The sequence below is a fragment of the Durio zibethinus genome, chromosome 9 (assembly GCF_047325235.1).
Source record: "Durio zibethinus cultivar Kanyao isolate XHJ-2024 chromosome 9, ASM4732523v1, whole genome shotgun sequence".
In the NCBI taxonomy this organism is placed as follows: Eukaryota; Viridiplantae; Streptophyta; class Magnoliopsida; order Malvales; family Malvaceae; genus Durio; species Durio zibethinus.
In genome coordinates, this window is record NC_143170.1 from 19,091,413 (window position 1) to 19,110,457 (window position 19,045).

General features: G+C 38.5%; 1 non-coding gene and 2 pseudogenes across 1 annotated transcript; all 3 read right to left on the minus strand.

The window, feature by feature from the left end:
* Positions 1-7,646: 7,646 nt before the first annotated feature.
* LOC149516855 (25S ribosomal RNA) lies at positions 7,647-10,333 on the minus strand (annotated as a pseudogene).
* Positions 10,334-10,564: 231 nt separating this feature from the next.
* On the minus strand, positions 10,565-10,719 carry LOC149516856 (5.8S ribosomal RNA). Its single transcript, XR_016345434.1, has one exon. It is a non-coding gene; the product is annotated as a 5.8S ribosomal RNA (ribosomal RNA).
* A 254-nt stretch (positions 10,720-10,973) lies between these two features.
* LOC149516857 (18S ribosomal RNA) lies at positions 10,974-12,196 on the minus strand (annotated as a pseudogene).
* Positions 12,197-19,045: the final 6,849 nt, after the last annotated feature.

Sequence of the window (19,045 nt, forward strand, 5' to 3'; positions counted from 1 at the left end):
TTAGTGCTCAGAATGTTAATGCTTACTGGTCGAGATGGATGTTCAGGGCCACCTTGAAAATCATGGGCTGATGAGATGATGGGAGTTGGTTCCTCCCTATTAGGTCTTGGAATGTTATGTGTTATCGTACAGGGTCTGAGCAAGGAAGAGCTCATGAGTATACAGCTTGAAGGATTGGTAATGATTTGTCTATGGAAAAATGGACTCGAGAAAGGTTGACCTCTACTAAAAGTAGTCTGGTACTGCATGGTCATGCAGTTTTGGTATAAGGAATATGCAACATGTGACAAGTGGTATCAAAGCCTAGTTTAGCTTAGCAATGGGACTAAAGTAGTCCAAGTGTGGGCATGAGATTGAGAAATTGAGGTGGTGCTATGCTTAAAGAGAGCTATCACGGTGCAATTATGATAATGTGGCTATATGGGCTTGAGAATGAGCTATCAAGGTGATACATGAGAAAACGTGGCCTAGGTGAAAGGCCCTCGAGTAGGCTTTTGGATACCAAGTGAAAGGGCATAAGAGCTTCGCCTTACCTAGTGAAAGGTGTTAGCTTGTGCTGGTATGTATTGCCTTTTCGATGGAAAAACTGTGTTGAGACCAAAAAAAAAAAAAGACTACACCTTGAAATGGTGTTTGAGTAAGGCCATGTGAGCCAAATGAATTTTGACCCAAGGGACGTAAGTCATGCATATTGAGATTAGTTACTAACATGTGCACTTGTTGTATGGTGTAGGTGCCATAGTAGGGGTATGAGCCAAGTATTGAGGTCCAATAATGGAGCCATTTAGCAAAAGCAGTGAAGTTTGAATTGGCTAATGATTGAAGCCTTAAGTTTGTGACAATTAGTAGACCATGAGTTTTCATGTCAAAGGATCACGAGAATGTGTCGGTCAGTGGACCATGCTTTATGTTGGCCAAGAGAGAAAGCCTTATGAGATGCAATGGTTAAAGGACCATGCCAGTGTGTAGTTCAATGAAACAAGTAAACGAGAATTGGCCAATTGATAAAGCCTTGAGTTATGTGGGTCAAAGGACCGATTGAGTTGAGCAAAGCCAATGGTATTGGCATTCAAGTTAGCTTTTAGTCAACAAACTAGATAAATTTGAGCAAGGTAGAGAAAAGCATATTGAGTTAAGCCAAATATGGAGTCTTTGAGTAGATGTTGGCCAATGAGATCGCCATGAGTTTGAGTAGGTCAATGAACCTTGAGTATCAAGTGGGTTGGTGAACCCTGAGATGGAACAATTAATGAACAATATGATCGAGTGGATTGCTGGATCCTTAAGCTTTGTGTGGGCTTTGAGATGCCCTTTAAGATTTGCCAGAGTCAAGGTAGATGAGTTGTGGAACCATTATGGAGACATGGTTACTTGTAGAGCTGAGCTAAGTTTGAGTAAAAGTGGGGGAAACTTGTGATTTTTGTGGTACTAAGCCAAGGCAATGGAGCCTACAATTTTATTAAGTTTGATAACAGGCATTAATGTATCACCATAAAAGCAGTTGGCCAGAGGTCCACACCTACATAGGTGACCTTGAAGGGGCTAAAAGGACCCAAGTTGTAAGATGACCAAAGTGTTTGAAAGCCACCATGCTAGGGTCTATTATGGGTTGTGTTGTATGAGTGTGGTTGATTTAAGCACCATGTCTAAAGTGGTGCATCAAAAATTTTATGCCATAGGTGTGCAATTGGTGTGATGGGTCACATCCAATGGGGCTTACCAATGTCTAGCAAAGTACGTGGTCATTCATTCGAGTAAGGGTCATGTTTAATTACGGTGCCTCGAGGTTGTAACATGATGTGATCATGGTTGAAGTAGTGCAGTGGCACTTATCAAGCAATAGTTTAAGTCTAGAGGTCAAATGTAAAGATAGCACTAAGGTGCAGTGAAGCTAGATGATCCCTTTACATCAACAATGGACGAGTACTATAGGTGGTGCCCTATGTGATGGGATCTTAACCTAATCCTTGAGGTCATATGTGTGAGACATTTGAGAAAATGTCAACTATGTGCAATAAGAGAGTTGGGTGTGGTCTTGGCATTGTTAAAGGGATCAACATAGTAAGTGGGGGAGAGTGTCATGGTCAGGCCCTGGTGTGCCTTGGCCTTACCATGATTGACCTTAAGCTGAGCAACAGAAGAGACCTTGTGATCAAGACAATGGTCCCGAAGCTATGCACGGGTAGTTTAAGTCTTGGAACATGTTACTGATAATGGGTGTGAGCAGTGTGAGCCCTAGGCCTTAAGATACATGGGCAAGTGTAAGCCAGTAGGTGAGTGCCCTAAAGCTTGGTAGCCAGTTAGGTGCTATCAGTTGAAGTCATATACAGGGGCCTTTGATTAGGTTAGTGGAGCAACAAGTGGAATGCTAGAATTATGGTGACCAAAAAGAAGGCCACTGGACCTTGAATTGGGTAAAGAAAGGCCCTTAGATGGCTAAGAGAAAAGTGTCCCCATTTCAAGCATTCTTATGTTCATCGTAAGATGGTTAGGAAAGCGCTTACACTCTTTATAGGGGGATGACTAGTGTTAGCTTTCCACCACCCCCTTGGCTAGCAGGTAGGTGGGGGCTTGGCTAGTCTGAAATGAGCTACTTCTAGGCATAAGTTACATCAAATGATGAGTAATGATCCTTTGGTTTGAACCCTTTAAACATATGTTTTATGCCTATTTTATCCATTTTTTCATGATCTCTCACCATAGCCTATATTACAACCTTTAAAAGTCCATTTGATTAAATGTGAATACTCGAATTGAATGATCATGTATTAAGCAAAGGCATGCTTGTAATGGAATCATGCTATGTTCTTGTGTTTTAAAGATTCATGTATAGAAGATATTAATAATGGATTAAGCAAAATATTTGAAAAATGAAAAATAATGAAAAATGAAAAAAATGAAAAAGTGAAAAAGTGAAAAAAGTGAAAATAATGAAAAAATGAAAAAATAAGAGATATGGAAAAAATGAAAAACAAAAAGAGAAAAAGACTCAAATTGAAAACCCGAAAAGGGCAATTTAGGTCAAAAAACATTTGAGTTGAGAGTTGGATAGATATCTCAATATATGGAAGATCAATGTCATTCGAAGATCCTCTAAAGCTAGGGTAAAGTTTGATGAGTTCAAAATGATTTCAAAAGTCAATGGAATGAGTTTTTGAAAAAGAATTTTGGATTAATATTAAGAATTGTTTGAATATTCATTGTATGGATATTGTTATGTCATTCATATACTTATCCCAATGACATACTATGAATTTATTCCTTTGCCTATTTTTTTTTATGCTAGACTCATTTTTATAATGATTACCTTTCTCTCTATTCACCTTGCATTCTTTTATTTTTGCATCCTTAGAACAAATCAAGAAAATATATGATTGCATTATATTTGTCAAGAATTGAAATGATAATGAATGAATGATAATGTTCATAAAAGATTCCTACATTACTTTAAAAAAAATGAAAAGTGGAAAAAACCTAAGATGAAAAGATGATGAATATGGTAATGGATCAGTTGATATAACTTATGAGTTATGTTCAGATGATGGAAATAATGTGGCTCAATGGATGGAATTTGTTTTGAAATTGTTAGTGCTAAGAAACTAAAAAGGGAAAATATGAGGTGTTGGAGTCTTGAGATCCATTTTACCACAATTAATTAGAATTTCATGATATTAATGTTAGTGACATCTGCATTACATGCATTGCATTTTTTATTTGAACAAAACATGTATATAATTTGGTGAATATTTGAATCTTGGCTGGCCATGCATTTGCATCATGTAAGGAACATTTGAATCATGGTTTAAAGTATGGCATTTGCATTATTATGAGAATTTAGACTGTTGCATTTGCATCATTAAGAAAACATTTGCATCATTATCATGACATTCTTTATATACAAAATTTTTACTTTGATGAAAGAATGAGAATTTTCATGACAAAAATTTTGAACTTTTTGAGGAAACCTTTTTAAGATAAGGTTGGGAATCCTCGAATTGAAAAATGTTTTATGAGAAAAACATTTAGAATTCTAAAGTTGTGGAGCCTTTCAAAATAGTATTATTAATTTTAAAAATAATGTGAATCTTTGAAGTTTTAAATGAGAAACTTTAAGAAATTTTAGATAAGAATCTTTCAATTTTGAATGAGAGTCTTTAAGAAGTTTTAAGTGAGAATTTTTGTCTTTGAGTTTTAAATTGAAATCTTGAAAATTTGTGTGAATCTCTAAAATTTTTGAATCTAAATCTTTAAAGCATTGGATGTGAATCACCAAAAGCTTTTGAATGAAAAGCTTTGAAATTCTGGATGTGAACCCCTAAATTTTTTGAATGAGAACCTTTGAATTTAGATGTGAAACTCTAAAATTTATTGAATGTGAATCTTTGAACTCAAATTAGAAGATTCTGAATTTTGTGAATTTAAGTTCTTATGAATCTTTGAATTAAACTTTGATGTGAATTGCTCAAATGCAAAATTGAAAATCTTACAAATATGAGTTCTAGTGAATCTCTGAATTAAACTTTGGATTTGAATCTCTTAAATGCGAATATGAGTTCTTCCAAATCTTTGTGCCTTGCAAACCTAGAGATTCTTGTGAAACTGAGTTCTTGCGAATCTAAAATTTTGAGAATCAAATTCTTGCAAAACTAAAATATTAAGAATTTAAATTCTTATGAAACTGAAATTCTTGTGAATCTTTAATCCTTTCGAATCTGAAAATTCTTGCAGAACTAAAAATTCTTATGAATTTGAAAGTCTTGCAAATCTTTGAACCTTGCAAATTTATGAATTATAAACCTTTGAATTTCAAAATGGTTATTCTTTGAACTCAAATTATGAATATTTGAGTTTCAACCCGCATTACTAATTGTCAGATTGCAAAGTTCTTGAATATTTCAAATTACAAATGTTTAGAGTTTCAAGATTTTGTAATTGTTGTTAAGCTACACCCAAACATAATGGATACCTATATCTTTGCACAAGTCTTGTTTCACAGAAAATGCGCAAAGAGTAGAATTGTGGACACCCTCATTTTGTCTAAGGTTTAAAATTCATTTATCATTTCAAAAAAAAAAAAGAAAAAAAAAAGAAGTATAATTGGCTAGAAGATTGACAGGTGATGAGGTTGAGTTGAACTACTATCCTAACATGTTAATTTAATTTGAATGGAAAGGGTTTTTATTTAGTTTCAATTTGGTGAAAAGATAAACATGATTTAAAGATTTTAATCATAGGACAAACTCTATTCAAGTAAGGGAACTATATTATAAAAGGACATGCATGCACACACAAGAGAAAAGGGTGAACAAAAATAGGCAATACACAGAGATAACCACTAACAGCTATCTGCCTAGACCACCAACCATCATTTCATCTTTTCTCTCTTTCAAGACCAGTTTTCTTATCTCTACATCTATACTACACCAATATAAGTAAAAAATCCAAACTAAACCCCATAATTGACTTCCACAACAATAAATTCACCAAAAGAATAATATACACAATGAAAAAGGTAGTAACTTTGATTTAAAAGGCCACCATGAGCTGTCGAGTAATTAAGTCCCCATTAACACTATGGTAGCAAGACAATTACATTGCAAGCACTATTAAGCCCTCCATTACCAAAACCAAAACCTTTTACCATTACTGATTTCTCATCAAATAAGTGCCTACTATCATAAGCACAACCAACACAATAACCATCAAGAAACATACAAAGCAACCAAGCATAAAAAAAAAATAGCCACTATACATAGAAAGCACAATCAACAATAATAAAAAGAGAAAAATTTGTCCCAGTGGCAGTACCAACAATAGTTTACAGTGACCTAAAACTTTTGAAAATAAAAAATAGTAGAAGTGCAGAACAGAGGAAATTGAGAAACATACCTAAGGAACGGTGAGATCGAACAACGGAAAGAGGCTGAAAAGGTGGTGAAATCTTATGGCTTTAACTTTAGATCTAAGACATTTTCAAAAATCAGAGCCTAGATTTGAGACTAAGAAATGGCTTTAACTACATATCTATGACATTGGAGGCCAAGTTTAAAAAATTGGAGCCTAGATTCGAGATTAGGAAATCAAAAGGAAAGAATGATGAAATTTTAGGTTGAATCGGTGGCCGATTGATGGTGGAGCATGGTGGCCAATGGAAAAGTAAATATAGGCAATGACAGCCAAGAATCGTGGGAGAGAGGGAGAGAGAGTTTGGAGAGAATCTAAAAAAAAAAAGAGGAGAAAAAAATGCAAATTTTTTATTTTTTAGGGCTATTTATACCTTAAGCAAAATGACATCATTTTGCCTTATGAATAGTAAATTAAATTAAGCTATGGCTAAACCAAGCCAAGTTGCCTCTTATGCTGCTCCAACCTATTCATAGGTCTACAGCCGAGCCGAGATATCAATCAAGCCAAGTTATGTTTTTTTGGTTTTTTTTTTTCCTTTTCATTTATTTATTTAGTTTATTTATTTATTTACTTAATTTTGAAATGTCTTACATCATTAAATTTCTAGAATAATTAAAGGAAGTTATTTTAGAAAATATAGTTATAAAAAATATAAAATAAAACTTTAATAAATTTTGGAAATGAATTAAAAATTATCCAATAATGAGATTCTTAAAAATTTCAAATGGTAAATTTTCTAAGAAATCTCTAGGGAGGAATTTCTCTATATTTAACCCAAATAGTGGAATAATTTAGATGATATTTCAATAGAAGTAATTGTATTCTTTTCCAAAGAAAAAATTAAAAATTGAAAATAAAGCTTAAAAATTTGGGTGAAATTATTTGGCAATTATCAAGGATGAAATCTTTAGAAAAATCACAAATGGTTGAATTTTGAGGATTTCTAGGTGAAAAGTTTTTTCTAAATTCAACCCAAATGGTAAAAGAATTTAGGTAGACTAAAAAAATAATTATCATATCATTTCCTTTCCAAAAATTAAGAAACTAACAAGAGTTTTGATTCTAAATAGACCTAAATGGTGAAAAATTAAAAAATAAATTAAAAATAAAAATAAATCCTAATGATGAAATTCTTAATAGTCATAAATGAATGATTATTTAAGAGATCTTTAAGTGAGGAAATATCTCTAATTTAGGGCCAAATGGTGGAAGAATTAGATGTATTTCCAATATAAAATAAAAATGATTTAGCTTTCCAACAATAGAGCCTCATTAAGAAAACAAATAGGAATCTTAAATACTCTTAGGGTGAAAAAGTATTTTTAAAAATTCTACTAGATTGATGGAGAATCTTAAAAGTTATTTCCAATATCAAATTTGAGACCATTAGAACTATAAACTTTTAGTATAAAATAAAATTAAATAGTATCATCTTTTAGCCTAGGCATTTAGGGGTCCTATAACCTTTCCTACATGTAATCGAACTCCCGATCAAGTTCTGTTTAAAAGGTCAAAACCTGTTCTTTAGGGATCTTTAGTCAAACTTAAGAGCTCTTTAAAAGGATAGATTCATTAGGTGGCCAATCACAGCTAGATAAAATATTGGTGGTGACTCTTTCGATTGTGTCTAGCTATAGATCTATGAATCTATACATTACAATGCCATTTATGCCTAACCCTAGAGGAGTACTATGTAAAAAAATGAAGTGAGAAGACTTTGGTGGGTGTAGGGGGAAGGGACAAATCAAAGTGACAAAGGGCTAAATCTCAATGGGTCATGGTAGCAAGGCCACTCTGCCACTTACAATACATGTATTTAAGTCATCTACAAAGGATTCTACTCATCGTTTGATGGGAATTGAGCTCCAAGAAATCCCGTGTGGCTTGTTTACCTTAGGGGTTGCACCTATGACTTATGCCTTTGGGGGCCATGGGCCCCTACTACTGATCAGCAATTGGGCAATGGGTGCATGTGTCACTTTTAGCCTGAATTCTAACTTAGAGGCATTCAGTCATAATCTAGCACATGGTAGCTTCACGCTACTAGCTTTTCAACCAAGTGAGATGACCAATTGTGCTAACTAATGGTTCCTCTCATACTAGGTAGAATTGCTCTTGCGATGCTACCATTAATAAGGTAAAACTAATTGTCTCACAACTATCTAAACCCATCTCACATTTTCTATTGGTGAGTGAAAAATCCAACACTTGATGAATTATGCTTCACAATGATAGGAAGAGCTAACATCAAAGGATCAAAAAGCAATGTCGCTAGGAACGCTTGGCTACCGTAAGCCAGTTATCCTTATAGTAACTTTTCTTACACCTCTAGCTTCAAATTTCAAAGGTCTAAAGAATCGATAGGCCATGCTTTCATGATTCATATTTGTACTTGAAATTAGAATCAAATGAGCTTTTACCCTTTTGTTCCACATCAGTTTTCTATTCTCGTTAAGCTCATCTTAGGACACATATGTTTTCTTTTAACAAATATGCCATCCCAGCCAAACTCCCTATGTAATAGTATCATCTACTAAGATCAACCGACCAAGGTCAGCCTTGGGTCCAAAAAAAAGGGTCATGGCCTACCTTCTATTCATGAAATAAGTAAAATAATGTTAAAAGTTGTGGTATTTCAATTTTGCCTAAAGGCTTTCACTTATCCTACACCTCTCTAGTCATTTCATAAAGTCAAATTAATGCCAAGCTCAACAAGGTCTTCTTTCCTTATTAATTCTACCAAGCCTGTTCCCTTGGCATGATTTTGCTAGATAGTAGACAAAGATAGTGGGAATCTGATTAATCCATTCATGTACGTCACTAATTAGATAATGAATCATTTCGCTACCTTAAGAGAGTCATAGTTACATTTGCCACTTACTCGTACTTGGTTAAATTTCTTCACTTTGACATTTATAGCATTATGCAAAAATCACATTTCATAAACATCCATAGGGGCCATTAGAAATGCTTTGTTTTAATTAAATAATTGGATTCCCCTTATCTATACTAGTTTTAAGTTGACTATTCACCGTCTGAGAAAGGCCCTCTAATGAGCCATTCCTAGTCCATCCCCGGCCAGCATACAATGACCCATTTTTACTGTGGGAGTAGCTCGAGCAGTGCATCGATAGTTGACGGGTTTGAGATTAGGACCTTTGTGCCTAGCCCTTAAAGCCAATCCTTTTTCCTGAGGTTACAAATCCATTTTGCTAACTTCCTTTACCAACATTGTTCTATTAACCATACGCTATTCACCTTGGAACTTACTGTAGTTATGAGTACGACCAGGCATAGATGGCATCGGTCCTCTAAATTTTCAAAGGCTACCAATGGTGCACTAGATACCATGTGATGTGCAGTGCTCTTCTGGCCACTAGACCCTACCTCTAGCTGAGCCATTTTCAAGGTGGGTAGGCCATTAAATAGAAAAGATAACTCTTTTTGATGCCCCTATCGATGTCTCTAGACTCTTTAACGTTGCTATTAGCCTTTATATTTTGGTTCAAAAATTTTAATTCAATTTTCTTTCAAAGTTCATGCTAGACACACTATCAGATGAGCTTTTCCCATCTTTTAGAATCGACTAACCTTTTGCAACTATCGTTCACATGGAACCTTTCCCCTCTTTAGCCTTTCAAGTTCTCATTCGAATATTTGTTACCATGAAAAAGATCTACACTGACAGACACTCCACCCTAGCTCACTCCTCCGGTTTTAAGGGATCATTGCACCCTCTTACTCATTAAGGCCTAGCCCTTGCCCCGAAGATTGGGTATAGGTCACATGCTTAAGCGCTATGCATTTTTGGGGCTAATGATTCAATAGGTGAGTTATTACATAGTTCTTAGCATATTTTGACTTCCATGACCATTATCCTGTTGTCTTAGTCGACCAATACCCTTTATAGGTTCTAGGTTATCATGTAGTTGGGCACAGTAACCAAGTCAATTGATGGATAAGTTTTTACCATTCCATACCTGATTGGGGCATATCGTCAGCCATTATCCATTTCCTTCTCAACAATTTCAAGCACTCTTTCACTATCTTTTCAAAGTTTTTTTCATCTTTCCCTTATGGTATTTGTTTATTATCGACTCTCACTCGTATTCGACCTTGGACAAAATTTACTACCCAATTGGGGTTGTATTCCCAAACAACCTAACTCCCAAACAACATCTTATGGTGCAACAAGGTCTAGGCACAATGGTGATCTCATCTCTAGTGCCCCTTTTTAGGGGACTTGGGCCTGGTCTGCCACTGAAGACTCTTTTCTAGACCACAATTCAGATGTTGGAGTGCCTGATTCTCAAGTTAGGCTATTCTTGTTTCACTCGCTACTACTAGAAGAATCCTGGTAAATTTCTTTTCTTCTATTTGTTGATATGCTTAAACTCAGTAGGTAATCCCACTTGACCCAGGGCCACGATGTGAGCATCGACTGAGTGATATGGGGTATTCGATGGGGTTTGGATAGACAATAAGTGTGTGACACTGAAGAAAAGGCATGCCAAGAGCTTTACCACCAATGATCACAGTGCTATCATTGCCAAGGACTCAATTTTGGGCCAACCATGATCGATGAGATCATAGGTGGCCATGTTCTATCCCCTTACCCAAAACCTGATGAGAGGGGGTTGGAGGGGGTAATAGTGTATGACACCTAGGTAGGCATGCCCTTAGCCTAATGGCTTAGGGTGCAACTTGCATTCAAAGACTCGATGGTTCACGAGTTCTAGAATTCCCATCAAATATCATATTTTGCTATGTTCTTCATCAATGCAAGAGCCAAGATATCTGTTGTCAATAGTCATTTTGGTTTTTCATGATAAAAGGAGTAATGATGCTACCCACGCATGCACTGCAAATGGGATGGTGATGGCACACGTGTTGAGGGTTTGTTATTCAATCATGGGTGACAATATCGATCATTTTACCCACCTAAGAGGTAGAGTGAAGTGACCATCACCCTACTTAGGGTCAAAAAGGCTCAGGGCATGAAGGCACCCTTGCCTCTTTGGTGTTTTGTTAACGCTTCCATAGGTTGTTTGTTGAACAAGTTTCAACAATGACCTTTCTATAAGTTCACCTACAGAAATCTTATTATGACTTTTTTTTCATCTAAATGATAAGGTTCAGTGGACTTCTCATGACATCACAGGTAGCAAACTATCCACATTGCTACGATCTGAACACTTCACTAGACCATTCAATCGATAGAGTGACAGGTGATGTGTACAAAGGGTAGGGATGTAGTCAACATAAGTTTATAACTCACGCTCATTAGGAATTCCTCATTAAAGACCATCAATTACAACAATCAATCCCTATCATAATGAAATTTCAAAGATTACCTGGGCCTGTCGGCCAAGGCTATAGACTCGTTGAATATATTAGTGTAGCATACGCATGGCCTATAACATCTAATGGCATCATAGACCTATTATTGCCTCAAATTTCCTTGGCCTAGGCAGCCACAGTCCTTCTAAAAAGCTAGCCATGAAGGATCACCTCTGCATAGCTAGTTAGCAGGCTGAGGTTTCATTTGTTAACATAATTAACTAGATAAATCAGTCTACCAACTAAGAATAGCCATGCACCACCACCTATTGAATTAAGAAAGCACACTCAGTCTGTCAATCCTTACTATGTCTAAACTAAGTAAGTTTCCCTATGTTGAGTCAAATTAAGTCATAGGCTTCACTTCTGGTAGTGCCCTTTTGTCAATTATTTTAAGTTTTAGCCTTGCGACCATACTCCACCCAAAATCTAAAGACTTTGATTTCTCATAAGGTGCCAACGGAGTCCTAAAAGTAACACCTATCAAGGCATCATTTATGGTTGAGACTAGAATGGTATCTGATCATCTTCAAGCCCTTAACTTTTATTCTTGATTAATGAAAACATCATTGGCAAATGCTTTTACAATTGTTTTTCTTTCATAAATCCAAGAGTTTCACCTCTGACTATGAAATACGAATGCCCCTGACTATCCCTATTAATCATTACTCTAATCAAGAAGGCCAACACCATAGGACTAAAATCTTATGATGTTATCTCATGCTAATGTACACAAGTGTAGGCCTACTTTGAGCACTCTAATTTCTTTAAAGTAAAAGTGTTAGAGGAATGCCAATTAAGGCTAGAAGCAGATTACGAATAGTAGGCATGAGTAGACTCGTGCTCATTATGAGGTGACAGTTCAATGCATTAAGTATGGAGCCTGCCAACATGCATAATCATAACACCATTCATATGCCCATTGTGTACAACTGGCAACATCCATGCACATCGATCCATAACCCACCCAATTGATTGCTCGATGAGTGAGTAGAGTAAATGACATATGAGGGCACATAACAATTGCTTGGCATGGGAAAAACACAAGCAAGGGCCACTAGACAGCCCTTGTCATCCAATAGGCAATAAATGTATGACACCACCAATGTTTGGTTTGGTTGGGACTGCACATATAAACTCTATTGTGGGACATTTCCCAATTCAAAAACTTGTTCCTAAGGTCTTGGGTAACATTGGCTGCATGCATGGGCTTGGCCAAGCTAAGGTATTTTTATGGTAGATAAGAAGAGACCACGAGATAGCCAAGTACTTGAAAAACTTAGGCAAGCCAAACCTGTAACTGTAGCTTTTGCATGTGTCACCTCAATGAGCTATTGCCTGATTCAAGGACTTGGTTTGGGGCTTGAGGCATCATCAGTCATAGGGATGGGCTTGAGCTCAGTACAACCAAGTACCTTTTCTACATGCATGCCAACTAGTCGAGGCCATGGGTTTTTAGAGTTGCCAAACAACACGACCAGAAGGCATGCAAGGTGTCATAGGCCATAAATACCTTATACCAAAACCACACATCTATATGGCACAAAGACTATTATTAGTCGAGGTCAACCTTTTTTAGGTCCATCTCTCTATGGATAAAACATTTTTTATCCTTCAAGCCGCATACTTGTGACCCCTTCTTAGCTTGAACCCCATAAGGTTGCATGTAACATTCTCTAACTCGATAGGGAGGAACCTAACTCCTATCATCTCATCAGCCCATAATTCTCAGGGTGGCCTTGAGCACCCATCTCTATCGATAAGCATCAAGGTCTCAAGTACCTACTCGTCTTTGCTTATAAGGGTGCACAGCACCAATTCTTATGATATTATCTCATTCTAGCATGGTGAGAATTCAACATCGAACACATGCCTGCTTGTATGATACTTAAGCTCTCATACCTAGATCTCGAAGGCATAAAATGGCTAGCAGCAAGCCTAGAGCCACACGACGCTCATCTTATCCCACAATACTCATATCTCTGGACCTTAGCCCTTAGCCTCATTCCAGGCCACTCGTATGCATGACAGACACTCGACATGATGTCTGTGCCATCTCAAGAAACTCGGGTGTGCTACCGTAGCTATAGCACACCTCTATCGATTGGCCATAAAGGTCTAGCAACGTGCCTACCTATTGGCCTGCTTATCCCTCAAGCACGATGGTGCCCCTTTTATGTAAACACCATCTCATGATCCTTGGTTACTTATCAATTTGACTCAAGAAGGGGAAAACCAAGGGGTAAACTGAATGCTACCGTCTAACCCTATGTTTCAATACAACGGCACGATATGAGGCCCACCAACCCTAACCTTCCCTAGGTTTACCATAACCTAAAGAGACACTGTGCCATACTTGTGACTTGATGATACTTGCTCACTTAGACACCACGTGTACCTAGGAGTAGCTTACTTCAAACTAACTAGGCCCTCACCTACCTGCTAACCAAGGGGGTGGTGAAAGTTGACACCAGTTGTCCCTCTATAAAGAGCATAAGAGCTTTCATAGCCATCTTTCCAAGAACCATAAGACTATTTGAAATGGGGACACTTTTTCCCTAACCATCTTAGGGCTTTTCTTTAGCCAACTTGGGGACGAGTGACATTTCTCTTAGTTACCATGATTCTCAGATTTTGTTCATTGCTTTACCAACCCACTCGAGAGTGCCCACAAATGGCTTTGACCAATAGCATCCAATTAGCTACTAGCTCTAGGGCACCTGCCTACTTGCTCGTACTTGCTTGCACACCTTGGGGAACTAAGGTACACACAGCCTGTACACTCCATCAGTATCATGTTTTAGAGCTTACATTATCCAACACTACTTTAAGACCATTATCCTAACCATAAGGCCTCGACCATTACTCAACTCAAGGCTAATCATGGTAGGACTGAGTGACACCAGGGCTTGATCATGATACTCTAAATGTTGCCATGGATGTATGTAGTGACAAGCCCATCACACACACCTAGTCACCCTATGGAAGGTAGAGAGGGCCCGAACAACCACCTTTTAAAAAGTATGAGAGTTTTATAATGAGGACATTTTTTTTAAAATAAGCATATCTCATACCAAGGGTTCACTGGTGGCAATGGTAATCAAGCCATGTGCTTACACCAAGGCCCTAGCATGCCTCGGTCCTATCATGACTAACCCTAAGCTAAGAGCAAACAAGGCCTTATAGTTGTGACAATGGTCTTGAAGTTGTGCACAAGTAGTTTAAGCCTTAAAACATGTTGCTAATAGTGCGTGCTTGGGGTTTGAATCCTAGGCCCTAAGATGCATGGGCAAGTGTGAGCCAGTGGATTGGTACCTTAGAGTTGGGTAACCAATTGGTTGCTATAGGTTGAAGCCATATGCGAGCACCTCGAGTGGATTGGTGGAGCAACAAGTGGAATGTCAAAATTATGGTAACCAAGTGATAGGTTATTAGGCCCTAAGTTGGTTAAAAAAAGGCCTTAAAGTGGTTGGGGAGAAAAGTGTTCCCATTTTAGATAGTCTTACGATTCCTGGTATGATGGTTAGGAAATCTCCTACATTCTTTATAAGGGAACAATTAGTGTTAACTCTTCATCACCCTTTGGCTAGTAGCAAATAAGGGCCTAACTAGTGTAAAGTAAGCTACTTCTAGACACATATGGTGTCTAGGTAGGTGAACATCATTAGGTCACAAGTGTGGCATTATGTCTTCTTGGGTCATGGTAAACCCAGAGATAGTTAGGGTCAATGTGCCTTGTATTGTAGCTTTGCATTAAACCATAAAGTTAGACAATAGCATTCGCTATGCCCCTTGGTTTCATCTCCTTGGGCCAATTCCATTAGTAGTGATGGATCATGAGATGGTGTTGTGAAGGAAGGGCACCATCAAGCCTGAGGGATAAGTAAGCTAGCAGGCAAGCATGCTACTAGACCCTTATGGCCAATCGATAGCGTACCTAAGTTCCACGAGGTAGGCTGAGCATGATATTGGGTGTCCATCATGTATACGGGTAGCCTAGAATGAGGTTAAGGGCTGAGGCCTTAAGATATGAGTTTTATGGGATGAAATGAGCCTAGTGTGGCTCTAGACTAGTTGCTGACTAGTATCTTTGCCATGCCTTTAGGTTTGAGGCATGAGAGCTTGCGTAAGATATAGGCGGGCATGGTTTTGTGTTCTTCCCATGCTAGAATGAGATAATATTATAAGAACCAGGGCTTACACCCTTAAGAGTAAGGTGGGTTAGTGCTTAGGACCTTGATGCTTACAAGTAGAGATGGCTACTCGAGGCCTCCCTAAGAATTATGGCCTAATGAGATGATAGGAGTTGGGTTCCTCCTTTTTGAGTTTAGGAATGTTGCATGCAACCCTACATGGTTTGAGCTAGAAAATGCTCACGAGCATGTGGTTTGAAGGATCGATATCGAGCTATTCATAGAGAAATGGACTCGAGAAAGACTAACCTCAACTATAAGTAGTCTTGGTGCTGCATGGATGTGTGGTTTTGGTTTAAGGAATGCTCATCCCATGACACATGGTATCAGAGCCTAGTTCGACTCAGTAATAGGACTAAAGTGGCCTAAGTGTGGGCATGAGATTGAGAAATCAAGGCACTACTAAGCTCAAAAAGAACTATCAAAATGCAATTATGATAATATGGCTATGTGGGCTCAAGAATAAGCCATTGAGGTGATACGTAGGAAAAAATGGCCTAGGTGAAAAGCCTTTGAGTAGGCACTTGCATGCCAAGTGAAATGGCATAGGAGTCTAGCCTGACCTAATGAAAGGTGATGGCACATGCGGACATGTGATACCTTTATAATAGGAAAAACGATGTTGAGAGCAAGATGCAAAGGAGGCTACACCATGAAAGGGTATTGTATGAAGCTATGTGGGCTGAAAAAGTTTAATCCTTATGGACTTGAGTTGAGTTATTGATATTAGCTACTAACATATGTGCACTTGTTGTGTGGTGCAAGTGCCCTAGCAGGGGTACGAGCTGAGTATTTTGGGTCCAAGCATGGAACTATTCTACATAGGTAAACAAGTTTAAATTGGCTGAAGATTGAAGCCATGAGTTTGTAATGGTCAGTAGACCATGAGTTTTTATGGTTAGAGGATCATGAGATTATGCTAATCAGTAGACCATGCTTATGTTCGATGAAAGTGAAGGCCTTATGAGATCTGGTGGTCAATAGATCATGCCAATGTGTAGTTCAGTAAAATAAGCAAATTCAGAGTTGGCCAGTTGACAAGGCCTCATAAGTTGTATAGGTCAAAGGACTGATCGAGTTTAGCAAAACTAATGGTATTTGCATTTGAGTTTACTTTTGGTCAACAAATTGGACAAGTTTGAGCATGTTAGAATTGAGCTTATTGGGATTGAACAAGATGCTAGCCAATGGGATGGCCATGAGTTTAAGTAGTTAGCAAACCTTGAGTATAGATTGGGTTCCTAAACCTTGAGATAGAGCCAGTTATGAGACCCTAGGTTTAAAGTGGATCAATGAATCCTTGAGCTATATATGGGCTTTGTGTTGCCCTTTTGAGATATGCCAGGCTCAAGGTAGACAAGTTATGGAACCATCATAGTGACATGGTTGCGTGCAAAGATGAGCTCAGTTTAAGCAAAAGTGGGGGAGACTTGTGATTCCTTGTGTAACTAAGCCAAGGTAGTGGAGCTTATGAGATTTTTTAGCATGAGAATGAGTTTGAGATGGCATGCGTTAAGGTGTCACATCAAGGGTCAGCTAGTGGGCCACACTAGCAAAGTGACCTTGGAGGGGCCAAAAAGACCTAAGTTGTGAGATGACTGAAGTGTTTGAATGCCACCATGCTAGGGTCGATTGTGGGAGGTGCTATATGAGTGTGGTTGACCTAAGCATCACATTTAGAGGACCACATCAAAAAGTCAGTGCTATAGGCATGCTATTGGTGTGATAGGTCACATCCAACAGGGCATACCAATGTGTGGCAAAGAAAGTGGTCATTCATTCTACTAAGGGTCATGATCAACAAGAGTGCCTTGAGGTCACAACATTATGAGATCATGGTGGAAGCCATGTAGTGGCACATATAAGTAATTGAGATAAATTTTGGTAGTGAGACTTAGAGATAGGACAGAGGTGCAGTGGAGCTAAGATGATCCCTCTACATCAGCAAAGAATGAGTATTATGGGCAATGCCTCATTTGATAGGATGATGACTCAATGCTTAAAGGCATAAGTGAGGGACATATGAGAAAATGTCAACTATGTGGAACAAAAAGAGTTGGGTATGGTCTTAGCATCAATAAGGGCATTAACATAGTAAGTGGGAGAGAATGTCATGGTCAGGCCCTAGTGTGCCTCAGTCTTGCCATGACTAACCCTAAGTTGAGTAGCAAATGAGGCCTTATGGTCTTGACAGTGGTCTTAAAGCTATGTGTGAGCAGTGTAAGCCCTATAATATGTTGTTGATAGTGTGTGCGGGCAATGTGAGTGCTAGGCCCCAAGATGCATAGGCAAGTGTGAGCCAATGGGTGGGTGCTCTGGAGTCGGGTAGCCAATCGAGTGCTATTGGTCAAAGCCATGCATGGGCACCCTTGAATGGGTTGGTGGTGCAATGAGTGGAATGCCAAATTATGGTGGCCAAAAGACAGGTCACTAGGCCCTAAGTTGGTAGAACAAAGGCCTTAAGGTGGCTAGGAAGAAAAGTGTACCCATTTCAAATAGTCTTATGGTTCCTAGTAAGATGGCTAGGAAATCTCCTATGCTCTTTATAGGTGGATGACTGGTGTCAGGTCTCCACCACCCCTTTGGCTAGTATGCAAGTAGAGGTCGACTAGTCTAAAGTGAGCTACTTCTAGGCATATGTGGTTTCTAGGTGGGTAGGCATCATCAGGTCACGAGTGCAGCAAAGTGTCTCCTTTGGTCATCGTATACCCAAGGACAATTGGGACTGGTAGGCCTCGTATCATGCCTTTGTATTGAACCATGGGGTTAGATGATAGCATTCACTATACACCTCAATTTCCCCTCCTTGAGTTAATTCAAACAGTGACCAAGGATCATGAGATGGTGTTATGTAGGAGGGGAAGCATCGAGCCTGAAGGATTAGTGGGCTAGCAGGTAGGCACACCACTAAACCCTTGTGGCCATTCGGTAAAAGTGCATAACGGGTGGATAGCACACTCGAATTCCATGAGCTAGGCTGAGCATGATGTTGGGTGTCCATCATGCTTACAGGCAGCCTAGAATGAGGCTAAGGGCTATGGCCTTAAGATATGAGTTTTATAGGACGAGATGAGCCTAGTGTGGCTCTAGGCTGGCTTTTGACTAGCATCTATGCTGTGCCTTTGAGTTTGAGGCATGAAAGCTTGCGTTAGATACAAATAGCATGGCATTGGGTTCTCACCATGCCAGAATGAGATAATATTATGAGAACTGGGGCTATGCAACCTTATGAGCAAGATAGGTTTAAGCTAGGAAGAGCTCACTAGTATATGGCTTGAAGGATCGATATCAAGCTATCCATGGAGAAATGGACTTAAAAAGGGTAGACCCCAACTATGAGTAGTCTTGGAGTAGCACGGACGCATGGTTTTGGTCTAATGAACATGCATCCTAGGACACCCTGCATGTGTTGATGGTGTCCGAGGTAACTGCCCATAACAAAAGGCAACATATGCTTATAGTTTTGAGGCAACTACCTACACCAAAGACCATTTTCTACCTTTGCTGATTGAAACATGTGCTTTCACCTAGTCTAAATTGTGCCAATGCTAATCAAGGTATGTACCCTCACTAAGAGCCAGCATGTTCTGATGCTGGTCGAGGTA